This window comes from Gorilla gorilla, chromosome 12, assembly GCF_029281585.2.
Source record: "Gorilla gorilla gorilla isolate KB3781 chromosome 12, NHGRI_mGorGor1-v2.1_pri, whole genome shotgun sequence".
Lineage (NCBI taxonomy): Eukaryota > Metazoa > Chordata > Mammalia > Primates > Hominidae > Gorilla > Gorilla gorilla.
The window spans coordinates 104656741-104668025 of record NC_073236.2 but is presented as its reverse complement, the minus strand read 5'-3'; the positions used below and the strand labels follow the sequence as shown (position 1 = coordinate 104668025).

The 11285-nt window shown below is 34.6% G+C and overlaps 1 pseudogene; it reads right to left on the bottom strand.

The window, feature by feature from the left end:
* Window positions 1–3547: 3547 nt before the first annotated feature.
* LOC101149090 (small integral membrane protein 7-like) lies at window positions 3548–3775 on the bottom strand (annotated as a pseudogene).
* Window positions 3776–11285: the final 7510 nt, after the last annotated feature.

Here is an 11285-nt window from a genome sequence, read left to right as displayed (position 1 = left end):
CACTGTTGGTGGGACTGTAAATTTTTTTTAATGAAGAATCTTAACAATGAAAGACTTTATTTTGAATCTAAGTGACACACAACAATTTGCTATTTTTTTTGGAGACCTGGAAATCTGAAACTTTATAGTATTGTCAGCCTTTGCCTACTGAAGAAGCCTCTCCATATTCCGAGATTACTTCAGATAGGATACACTACCCTGTCATTTCATTATGCTCTATTAAAAGGTTCTTAATTAAAGAGATCATTAAGAATATTCTAATTCTATTTAATTCTGCATGTAATATATTTGGCAGATTGCTGATGGACATAAAGATAAATAGTATTAAAGATTTTTAAAGTTGGCTCAATGTTCTTTTTCTTTGCTATTATAACACTTCTGGAAATATTTTTTAGATGTCGAAAGCCCAGATTCAGACTGGCCTAATGAAACTTTACTACTCAATAGATAATCACATAGAATTTCATATTGATAAACATTCTCTACCCACATTTTACTAAAAGCCACTCATTTCATGTGTTTCTTTCTGCAGATAATACATCCTGCCTGATTGCTTACTATCCAAACCAATGGAAAATAAAATAAATTTTGAAGCATATATTCACATTTCCATGAAACAGTAAAATCATGAGCAACTATATTGCTTTCCCATTGCTCATATAAGATATAGTTGGCTCCTTGTTAGAGTTGAAATAATAAATAAAAAGCCTTGAATTCCTACATTAAAAATTAATATATCTGTTCTCTTCAGGAGAAAGATTAATGTTAAAGGGTCAAAACCACAGACATTCACTCAGGAAGGTTTTGGTGATCTGTGCCTAGAGGACATTTACTGTGCAACTGATTTAAATTTCAAAGTAACATGGGATCAAATTGTTGTATTGAACAGAATTTAAAAAAGTTTTTCTTGTCCAAATCATATAAAATGCTAGAGTACATGCATTTAAACTATTAAAAGTATATCTGAGCCCACAGACTTGGAAAGGAAGAGCCTAACTGACCGAAAAGCAAAAGAAAACAAAACAACAACAACAAAAATATCATGTCAATTTTGCTAACCAAGAATCAAAGCTAAACAATGCATAAAGTACAAAGACCATATAAGATAAATTGTAGGTTGAAAATGAGACACCTACAAAAGACGAATAAAGGACTATGTACATTCAGTAGTAAGAATGAAGCTCCCAGTCTGAAACTGGATTTTAGGAAACAATGTCCTCATGTATAAACACTGGTCTAGGACTGTATTCTGGAAGTAAGAGTAAATGAAATCACAAAAAATGGAAACCCTGAGCATAAGATATAAAATTTCAGGGCTCAACTTTGTGCAAACCACATAGTAAAGAAACCATAAGTCTAAAATTTTCAAATTTTTAAGAATTGGTGAACCCAATAGGAAAGAGGAGAAAACAACCATAAAAATCATGCTCTGGAAGGCATCCACAAGGCATGAACCACATGAGACTACTGAGGATTTAACCTCATGGAATTTGAACTCCTAGACCACAGATATGTATATGGGCATATAAGAAAGTGCAATGCTAAGAAAGACAACTGTAAATTAAATAACTGGAAGGATTTATATCTGGGGATTCGATATATTAAAGTCACTTGAAAAGACCTTTAATATAAATATTTGAAATGTGTAAATAAATAAAGGGATTGGTAACATCCAGAAAATACAAAGAGGGAAATTAGGGAGCAAGATGAGACAATATAAATCAGCAAAGTAGAAATTTTCTTTTTCTTATATTTTTTTCTTCTATATCTTAGAATAAACTAGAAGAGAAATTAGAAATCTTAGAAGTAAGGATTACTGATTGCCTGTGAGACGTTAGACATGTTACTTAACCCTGTTCTTTTCAGTTTTCCAGTCTGTAAGATTGGATAACTAATCGAGTTGATGTGGAATTTAACATAGTTAAAGCACTTAGAATAGTGCTTGGTGCAGCATAATCAGTCATTATATATTAGCACTTATTATATAAAATAATGTGACATTTGTAAAATATGAAAAGGCTAAAATGAGCAACTAGATAAAAAGTTCTTGCCTATGTTAATATATATACACACATACACACACACACACACACACATATTTTTAATATGTATTTTTAATGGCCCCCAAAGTCATTTCATTTGACAACGGGTGCAAGGCAAAACAAAATTTATCCTTAAACCCCCACAATTGTTCTACACTCCTCTTCTGTGGAAATACTTCACCTGGAACTATCTCTTCCTTTTTGCTAACAGTTTAGTGTCTGAACAGGAAGGCTGGTGTCCCTGTTTCAGGTGACCCTCTTCTTAAAGTCTTAGGGATAATTTCAGCTGCACTGAGTGGCCAAGTGGACCCTGTTCACATGGGAAAGGAATTTGGTCACAGGGCTCCTGGCTGACCCCAGATGCTGTCAATTTCAGCAAGTAACGCTGAATGTCCGTGTGACTTATAAACATTGTTCAAAAATGAGGCTGTGTTAAACTTAAAAGCCAACCTTTCTGCTCAGATCCCTGGATTAAAAAATGGTTTTAAAAATCTATATGATTCTTACCAAAAGGACGGCTATTAAAAATAAGCCAATAAATATCCAGAAACAGGTTTCTCATGAATGCTTGGTAGAGGAGGCATTCCAATATGATGAAATGATTTCACCATGTTCTTTTATCTATGGGAAATGCAATTTTATCACAGCCCCTTATATAAACCCTCCTGAAACCCCTTCAGTAAATAGCATTCCAATTCAGTCACCAAAGTGAAAATATCTTTGAAAACTGTGAGGTGGCTGGGAGACTGTGCACATCTTGGCAAACATTTTTCAACCTACCAGCGAGAGAGGAGGCAGTTAGGGGCTAGTTAGGCAGATAGAGAGGGAGGGTCTTGGGAGTGGAAAAATACCTGTGAGACCACATCTGCACAGCCCCTGTAGCTAGTGGAAAGAAATTTGATTAAGAACTTCCTCTAATGCCAAATGTCTGCTAAGAAGGGACTGTCCTGGCCTAGGAGCAGGTGCAATAGATCAACCAAAGTGTCCTTAACTTGACCTGAGTCATTATAATGTCCTTAACATGACAGCAGCATTGTGGTTTTAGTCCCCTAATGTGTTTTGCTTAGCCATTCATGGGTAATAACCAAGATTCAGTCACTCTGGCCAACCCCAAGCATGCGCAGATGCAATATCAAGGGAGAATATTACCCTTCCCATTTGGGCAGAAACCACAGAAGAATATCTTGTCTTTGCCATATAAAAGAACTCAGCCCCATTTCTGGCAACCTGCTTTCAGGGCACGTCTCTTTGCTGAGAGCTTTCCTTCTGCTTAATAAATCCTACTCTACTCATTCTCTGCTGTCCATGTGCTTTATTCTTCTTGGTCTTGGTACAAGAACTTGGACCTAGCTGAACTAGGGACTAAGCAGACTGCAACATCAAGAGCTTGGGCTTCCTGTGAAGATTATTAGTTTTCTGGTTAAAAGCATTCTTGAAGTCATCAGGAATGGAGGAACAGAGACTCAGCATCTGAGAAGATGAGTTCCTGGTTCCATATCTGGGACTCAGGAGCCAAACAGCACAATCATGCAGCACATGATGAAGACGTTCCACAGGATGGTAAAGATTCAAAAGTATCTGAGGCTCAGTAAGAATTCCCTCGTGTTGTCACCTGTGCTGGGCTCCCATGCCTCCTTCCCAAAGTCTTGCATGTCCTTCTTTTTCAGCTTAAAGTTGAGCACTGCCCCAGCATTCATCAGCAATGTCCCAAACAGCAGGTTGTCTCCAATCATCTTTATAGCCAAAGCACACCAAGGTTAGTATATTTTAACATAAAAGCTAAAAATCAGAAAAAAATGGGCAAGGCTGAGGGTCAATATAATAATATTGTATATAAAGTTAAGGAAGTTTCAAAGAAATTTAAACAAATGAGCTTAGAATTAGAAAACAAGAGAAAGTTCAAGGTACCCAAGGATTAGTTCTAGAAATTCCAGTAGATTCATAATATAAACAGGGCACAGGAGAAGGTTAAGAATAATTTATTAAATAATTATTTTTCTGATTTAAAAATCATATTCAGTTCTAAAGATGATTAATAAAATAAATCTACAACTGAACTGTAGATATATCCAAAATTGTATGAAAGAAAAAAATATATATTAAAGTAACTTGTATACTTGTAATACTCACTTTCTACTACCATTTTTATTTTATTATTTACACAAGAATGTTCTTTCCTTCTTAAGATGAGGCTGGTAGAAAATTTCATTAAGATGAAATTTTAACTTTGCTAAAATAAAATTTCATCAAAATGAAAATTTTTAATAAAATTTTATTTTAATGAAAATCCACTTAGACAAAGGATCATGAATATTCCATTCTTGTTCCCTAACATCTCTTCTCATCTGGGCTATCAAAACACCTAGGGAAATCTGATATCAGTCTCTTCTCCCCAATGATCCATGAATCTTACTCTTGATATTATTTGAATGTAGTTGTTCCAAGAGTTGCATCATTCAACAACCAATAAGATGTTACAGCTTGTCCTGCACAGGTAAAGCAACAAACTGAGACATTGGTTATATAGCACAGAAGTAGTTTAATTATTAAAAGGCAGTGAGCAGTAGGACAGGATATATTTCTCAAATCTGCCTCCCCAGGAGCTCAGAGGCTAGAGGTTTTGAAGGAAATTTGATGGGCAGGGGACCAGGGAATGGGTGCTGCTGATTGCTTGAGGATGAAATCAATGTCCAAACTGCCTTTTCATGTTGAGTCATTTTCTGCGTGGGGGTCATAGAACCAGTTGAGTCAGTTCTTTGGGATGAGTCAAAGGTCTGGGTGGCATCAGTTTGCATGCCCCAATGCAGAAGGCTGAAAAATATCTCAAAGACCAATCTTAGGTTTTCACAGCAAGGATGTTATCACTAGGAGCAACTAGGGAAGTTACAAATTTTGTGACCTCCAGCTACATGATTCCTGAGCAGTAAGCAAGCCAGAGAACAATGACTGGTTATTGCTTAACTATGCTTCTAGCATTGCACAATTCAGGCACCACCATAATTCTAATATAGTGGCCTTTTCTTAGTTTTACAAAAGCATTTTCAGTCTCTGAACAAGGAGGACCTTATTTTCAGGAAGAGTCTATTATCATCCTTGCTTTTAAGTTAATCTATAAACTAAATTTCTACCATAGTTAGCTTAGCCTACATTCAAGAATGAGGAAGGGCAGTTAGCTTGTGAGGTCAGAAGCAAGATGGAGTCTGTTCCTTTTAGATTTATCTTGCTGTCATAATTTTAGCCAAAGTGGTTTCAATGATAGGGTGATTTCTTTCTTTCTTTTTTGAAGTCAGAAAGTCTTTTCCATAGGGTAGTAATTAGATTCCTTAACAAAAGTTAATGGAGATATGAAACCCTTCAACTTTCTCATATCTATTCTATTCTGATGTGAGCTTTCTATATTATAATTCAGGTAGCCTAATAAGAGTCAAAGTAACCATATGAAGAACAAAGTTTCACTAGGATTGAGCATAATGCTTAGAGTATGGTAGCATCATTTTTAGTTCTTCAGAGTTTTAATGTGTTGAAGAGTTGTTTTTGGTTTTTGGTTTTTTTGTTTTATTTTTGAATATAACAGACTTTTTTCAATCAAAATGAACACAAAAATTCTAAACCAAAATGGAATGTAGCTGGGCAAGGCCCTTACTAAATGCATCCCCAATGTTGTGCTAATGCTAGACTTCACACACTATACACTACATTATCGTACAATAATGGTGAGTCTGTGAATGTTCTGAATCAGGTATCTCCTGTGTTTTGAGATCAAGGCAAGGTTGAGCGTAATAGTTATGGTGAGCTTCTATCACACTTTACTTTGGAAAGGCTCTTACCGTCACACACCCAACCCAATTGTCACAACATATTTCAGTTGGTAATGAATTAATTATGAGCCAATTTAGTTCTGCATGTGTGACAAAGGGAATAGTCATACAGCCTTTCTCATTTTAAAAACACATTTTAACAAAATGCCAGCATAGATGACCCAAGGAATCCAAGAGACCAAGAAAGAGCAGGGGAGTATAAATAAGGACAAGTTTTGAGAACACATGATTTTGGGAATTTCTGAGAGGAATTTATTTTCTATCATTGTTTTGTTTTTATGCATGCACATAATGTGTAGAGTAGTTGTAACTAGCCAGCATAGATTATAAGAGATATTTATCCCCTTTGATGGAAAATTCTGTGGGTTCATGTGCTAGCTCACCATGTCTCGTCCTCATCTGAGAGCAGAAACTGGCCCGATATTTCTAACACTAGTTAGTGCTATTTCAAGAAACATCCTGTTCGTTTTCACACACTCACACATTCTCTAAATAAATTCGTAGGATCGAGTTAAAATGTTGGAAGCTGGAGACTGCCCCAAGATAGGACAATGCTTAATTGAGACCATGCAATTTTGATTCTATGAGGTGAATAAGATACGATGAAGGAATTGGAAAATAATTAATCAATCTCTCAGGTTTGTGAATGTGTTGTAAGGCAAATTTGAAGAGTTTTATGGAGAAATTTTAAAGAGAATCTTTAAAGTTGATAATAAGTTGTCTATACACATCTGTACCTACCAATTCTATCTACCAAGTTCAGAGCACAAGATCCTAACCAGTGCCTAAGTAATATTAAAACATGCTGCCAGAAAGCTAAGAATCAATACATCTCCCACCTCTGATGAGTTTATCGGACTTTACATCATTGTATTTGGTACTATAACCTCATTCCTATTTCCATTTTATATTGCTATCTCTAATTACATTAATGAGCAATTTGTATTTATGTAAGAAGTCTTAAGTTTATTTTAAAGTTAGTTATTTGAAAGCAACTTATTGAAAAAATTACTCAAAAAGTCGTACTATGATATATCTTTTAAAATTCTCAGAATAAAATTTTCTGAAGATGTCTACATCTCACACGCAATATATAAGCTGATTTAGGGCAAGGACAGTGTTTTATACACCATACTATACTGCATACCTAAAAAAATGCCTGACACATGGTAGATGTTCAATAAATGTGTTATTTTTGTTCAATCTGGTTATTGGCTTGACAGTAGGTGTATAATACTATATTTGATCAATAAAAATACTGTAATAATATTCTCAGTTTGGTGTGGATGATTAAGAAAAGAACAGGAAATAGCAGAGAAAAAAAAACAGTTGTCTCTTTCTTCTTCCCTACTCAGCTTTAGGTTTTAGTTTTTAAGTGTAGCTGAAATACTAATCATTTTGATAGGAAAATCTGCCTCAAAAATACTCTCTAATTTGAATAGAATCCATTTGAATTTATGTATTTCTTCCTTTTTAGTACCAGCTATTTTAAATTATTTAATAGAATAGTCTTAAGGCATTGAAAGGGACCCATTCAGCAGGATTTAAGCCAACAAATCAGTCAGCAATTTCTGGTCATCTCACAGAGGAATTAAGCATTTTATCCACTCTGTGTATATGATATTTCACATGCCTTCATAATAGAGCTATCAATTTTCTGATTTGCAAGCCAGTTGACAGAGTTAATACCCCAAAGGGCTATTTCAGTGTTAGGCTCCTAAAATTGTTTTAGACTCCCCATAAATTAAACTAAAGTCCAATCATGTACAATTTTATCCTTTAGCTTTTTGAAAAAGCATGAATTTTGTATTCCAGAAAGAACACTCTTTTAGAAGAGTAGCCCATTGGTTCTATTTCTTTACATTTTGATTTTTGATGCTGACTAAATATTCAGGTTCACTGTAACATGCTCTAAGTCGCACAGGTAACAGTAGAAAATTGCTTAACCTAATATTTTTGAAGTTGGCACTTTAAATACTGGCAGAGCCTAACATAGCTGATCTGTCTATGGTTGTTTGCCTTTGTTAGGTAAAATGAGATGGTTTACAAACAGGCAGGCATAAAATTTTGTGTACTATGAGTAAACTACATATTTCAGCTAAAAAAATTATATCTTTTGAGAAAAAAGAAATCTTTTTAAAAATACAGAAGATGACAGAGTATGTTTTCTCATGTTCATATTTTACTCGTACAATTGTCCCGCACAGAATATGTTTGTGGTTTGTTAAAAATCAGCTCTATGTGTGACAAGAAGTTTGTTCCTGGGTTAGTGTGTATGATTAAGGTTACTGATATCAGTGATATAAACAAACATACTTTTGCATTTTATATCATTGTTTGATTTTAAAATTCTGGCCACAAACAATTTTAATAGGACTCGTGCAAGAATTTTTTTGCTGATTAAATAAAATTAAGCTGAAGAAGATGAAAATATACATACATCTATCTGCTTGCCTATACACACGTGCATAAACAATTATATTAGGCCGGTGCAAAAGTAATTGCAGTCTTTGCCAAACTTCTAAGTGCAAAAACAGCAACTACTTTTGCGCTAACCTAATAGTAGCAAGAATGACACAACCTGGTCCAGCCCACTTCCCCTCTCCTCTTCTGCTCTCTTCTCCAATTTAAGCTCACTCTAAGGCCCCAATTACATCCTGATTACCAGATATTAAGGATATGTTTTAGCCCCTATCCTACTGTATATTTCAGTGCTTGGTTTTATTGACTGGTCCTTATTCCTGTCTGCCAAACACTATTTTTTGAAGAGCTTTTTTAAAATGCCTTTCTGTTTTTCTATAGTTTTCAAACTCCAATATTTGTATATCCCATCAAGTTTTCTTCTCACAATATTATGTATAGTCCTGATTCTTCAACATTAATTTCCCTAAGAAGTAGGTCCTCCTCTTCTCTTTTCAACTTAACTCACTTCTCTTCACTCCTCTTTTCTATCTTTTCTTCTCTTCATTTTTAAGGTACTTCCTCTGGAAACTTTCCCTTCATTCATACCAGTAGCTTTGACTGCTATCCACCTGCAGGTTAAAATCCTACAGGGGGCTCAATAAATGACACCTTTTTTTCTCCAGCTCATTTCTGGCCATACAGAGAAAAAAAAAGATGGAGACTTTGGCATGTAGAAATAAGAGTATCAAATTTATGTTATTGAAAAAGTCATGTTTTGTGGCCTATATTATGTAGGACAAAATAATAAACCCCAGTGTAATAGGGGGTTCATTATTTGGAATCACCTATTATATTTGGGTTTATTATTTTTTCCTATATCCAACTATGCCCACCAACTCACTGGCAGTAGTGAACCACTGTGGTCTGCTCTGTGGAAAAATGATTTTTCTCCATTAGCACACAATACGGCAAAGAACATCGAAGACGACATACTTTCTGTACACAAGATGACACTCAACACACAGGACAGTGTCAAAGATTCTGAGTTTTGTACACTCACTTTTTCCTTTTAAATACTCAGATGTAAATAAAAAGATGGATAGAAGGAAGGGTGATTCAGAAGTAATCTCATCCACACTGAAACTCCTTTCCACCCTTAACATGAATGATAACTCTCAAATCAGTATTTGCAGTTCAATTCTCTATTCTCAGCTGTAGTCTCAGGAATTCTATAAACTAAAATAATTTTACTCAATTCTGTAACTGAACCTTTAAATTCAGCATGTTCAAAATTGAACTTACCATAGTCTACCATCACTTTTCTCTTCTTGTGTTCCTGTATCAGTGAATAACATATTATGTAGCTAATTCTTAAAATACTGAAAAATATAATCTTTTACTTCATTTCCCACATGTACTTGGTCAACAAAACCTATCAGGTCAACTTCTAACTATGACTTAATCTTAGCTCTTTCTACAATGCCTTCTATCATGGACTTATTTCATGTCTTAATTTCATATCTGTATACCAGCAAAGGCATTTAAAACTGGTCTTTGTCCAAAATGCAAATCAAACCCACAATGAGATGTCATCTCACACCAGGCAGAGGAGCTGTTATTAAAATGTCAAGAAATAACAGATGCTGACAAGGTTGTGGAGAAAAAGGAACACTTACACACTGTTGGTGGGAGTGTAAATTAGTTCAACCATTGTGGAAGACAGTGTGGCAATTCTTCAAACTCTTAAACACAGAAATACTATTTGGCTCAGGAATCCTATTACTGAGTATATACCCAAAGGAATAGAAATTGTTCTATTATAAAACACACCTATGTGTATGCTCATAGCAGCACTATTTTCAATAGCAAAGATATGAATTAACCTAAATGTCCATCACTGATAGATTGAATTAAGAAAATGTGGTACATATACACCATGGAATGCTATGCAGCGGTAAAAATGGATGAGATTATGTCCTTTTTAGGGACATGGTTGGAGCTCAAGGCCATTATCCTTAGCAAACTAATGCAGGAACAAAAAACCAAATGCCACATGTTCTCACTTATAAGTGGGAACTAAATGATGAGAACACATGGACATATTGTGAGGGAAAAGAGACACTGAAGCCTACTGGAAGGTAGAAGGTAGGAAGAGGGTGAGATCAGGAAAAATAACTAATGGGCACTAGGCTTAATACCTGGGTGATGATGAAATAATTTGTTATAACAAAGCCCCGTGACACAAGTATACCTATATAACAAACCTGCACATATACCCCTGAACTGAAAATAAAAGCTAAAAAGAAGACCTAGTGTCAAATAGATCAGTAGAGTGACTATAGTTAATAATAATTTATTGTACATTTCAAAATGGCTGAAAGAGAATAATTCAAATGTTCCTAGCATCAAAATATCACATGTACCCTGATCATCTATACATTTATTATGTATCAATAAAAAATGAATAAATAATACATAAACAAAAAAATAAAGAAAAACAGTCTATATCCCTGTCTATTCTATAATACTTTCTCCAAACTGAAATCAAAGTACTGTTTCCACAACAACAACAAAAATACTTATTATTATGGTGGTAGTGATATTGATGGTTACCATCTACTCTGAATGTACTATATGTAAGGCATAATTTAATATAGGTAATCTAATTGGCTATGCACAGACACATGCAAGGTAATATAGGTAGTATTATTACTCTTACCTTAGAGGTGAAAAATTATTTGTCAAAAGTCATACTGTAAGTGGTAGAAAAGGAAATCTGACTCCAGAAATTTAGAAATTAAGCACTTTGCCATACTGCTGGATTTCAAGAGAGCAATTGAATAATTATTTTCTTGAATAAAATCTGTAAGTGGTTTCCCTTTGCCTTTAAAATAATATCAAAATTATTGGCCAAACATTTGTGAACTGCTCAGATAATCTGTTTTCTCTTCCTTACTATTTAAATGTCTCAGAGTTTACTTTCATTACGACATCATTTCAAATATAGCTTCCACAGTTTAGA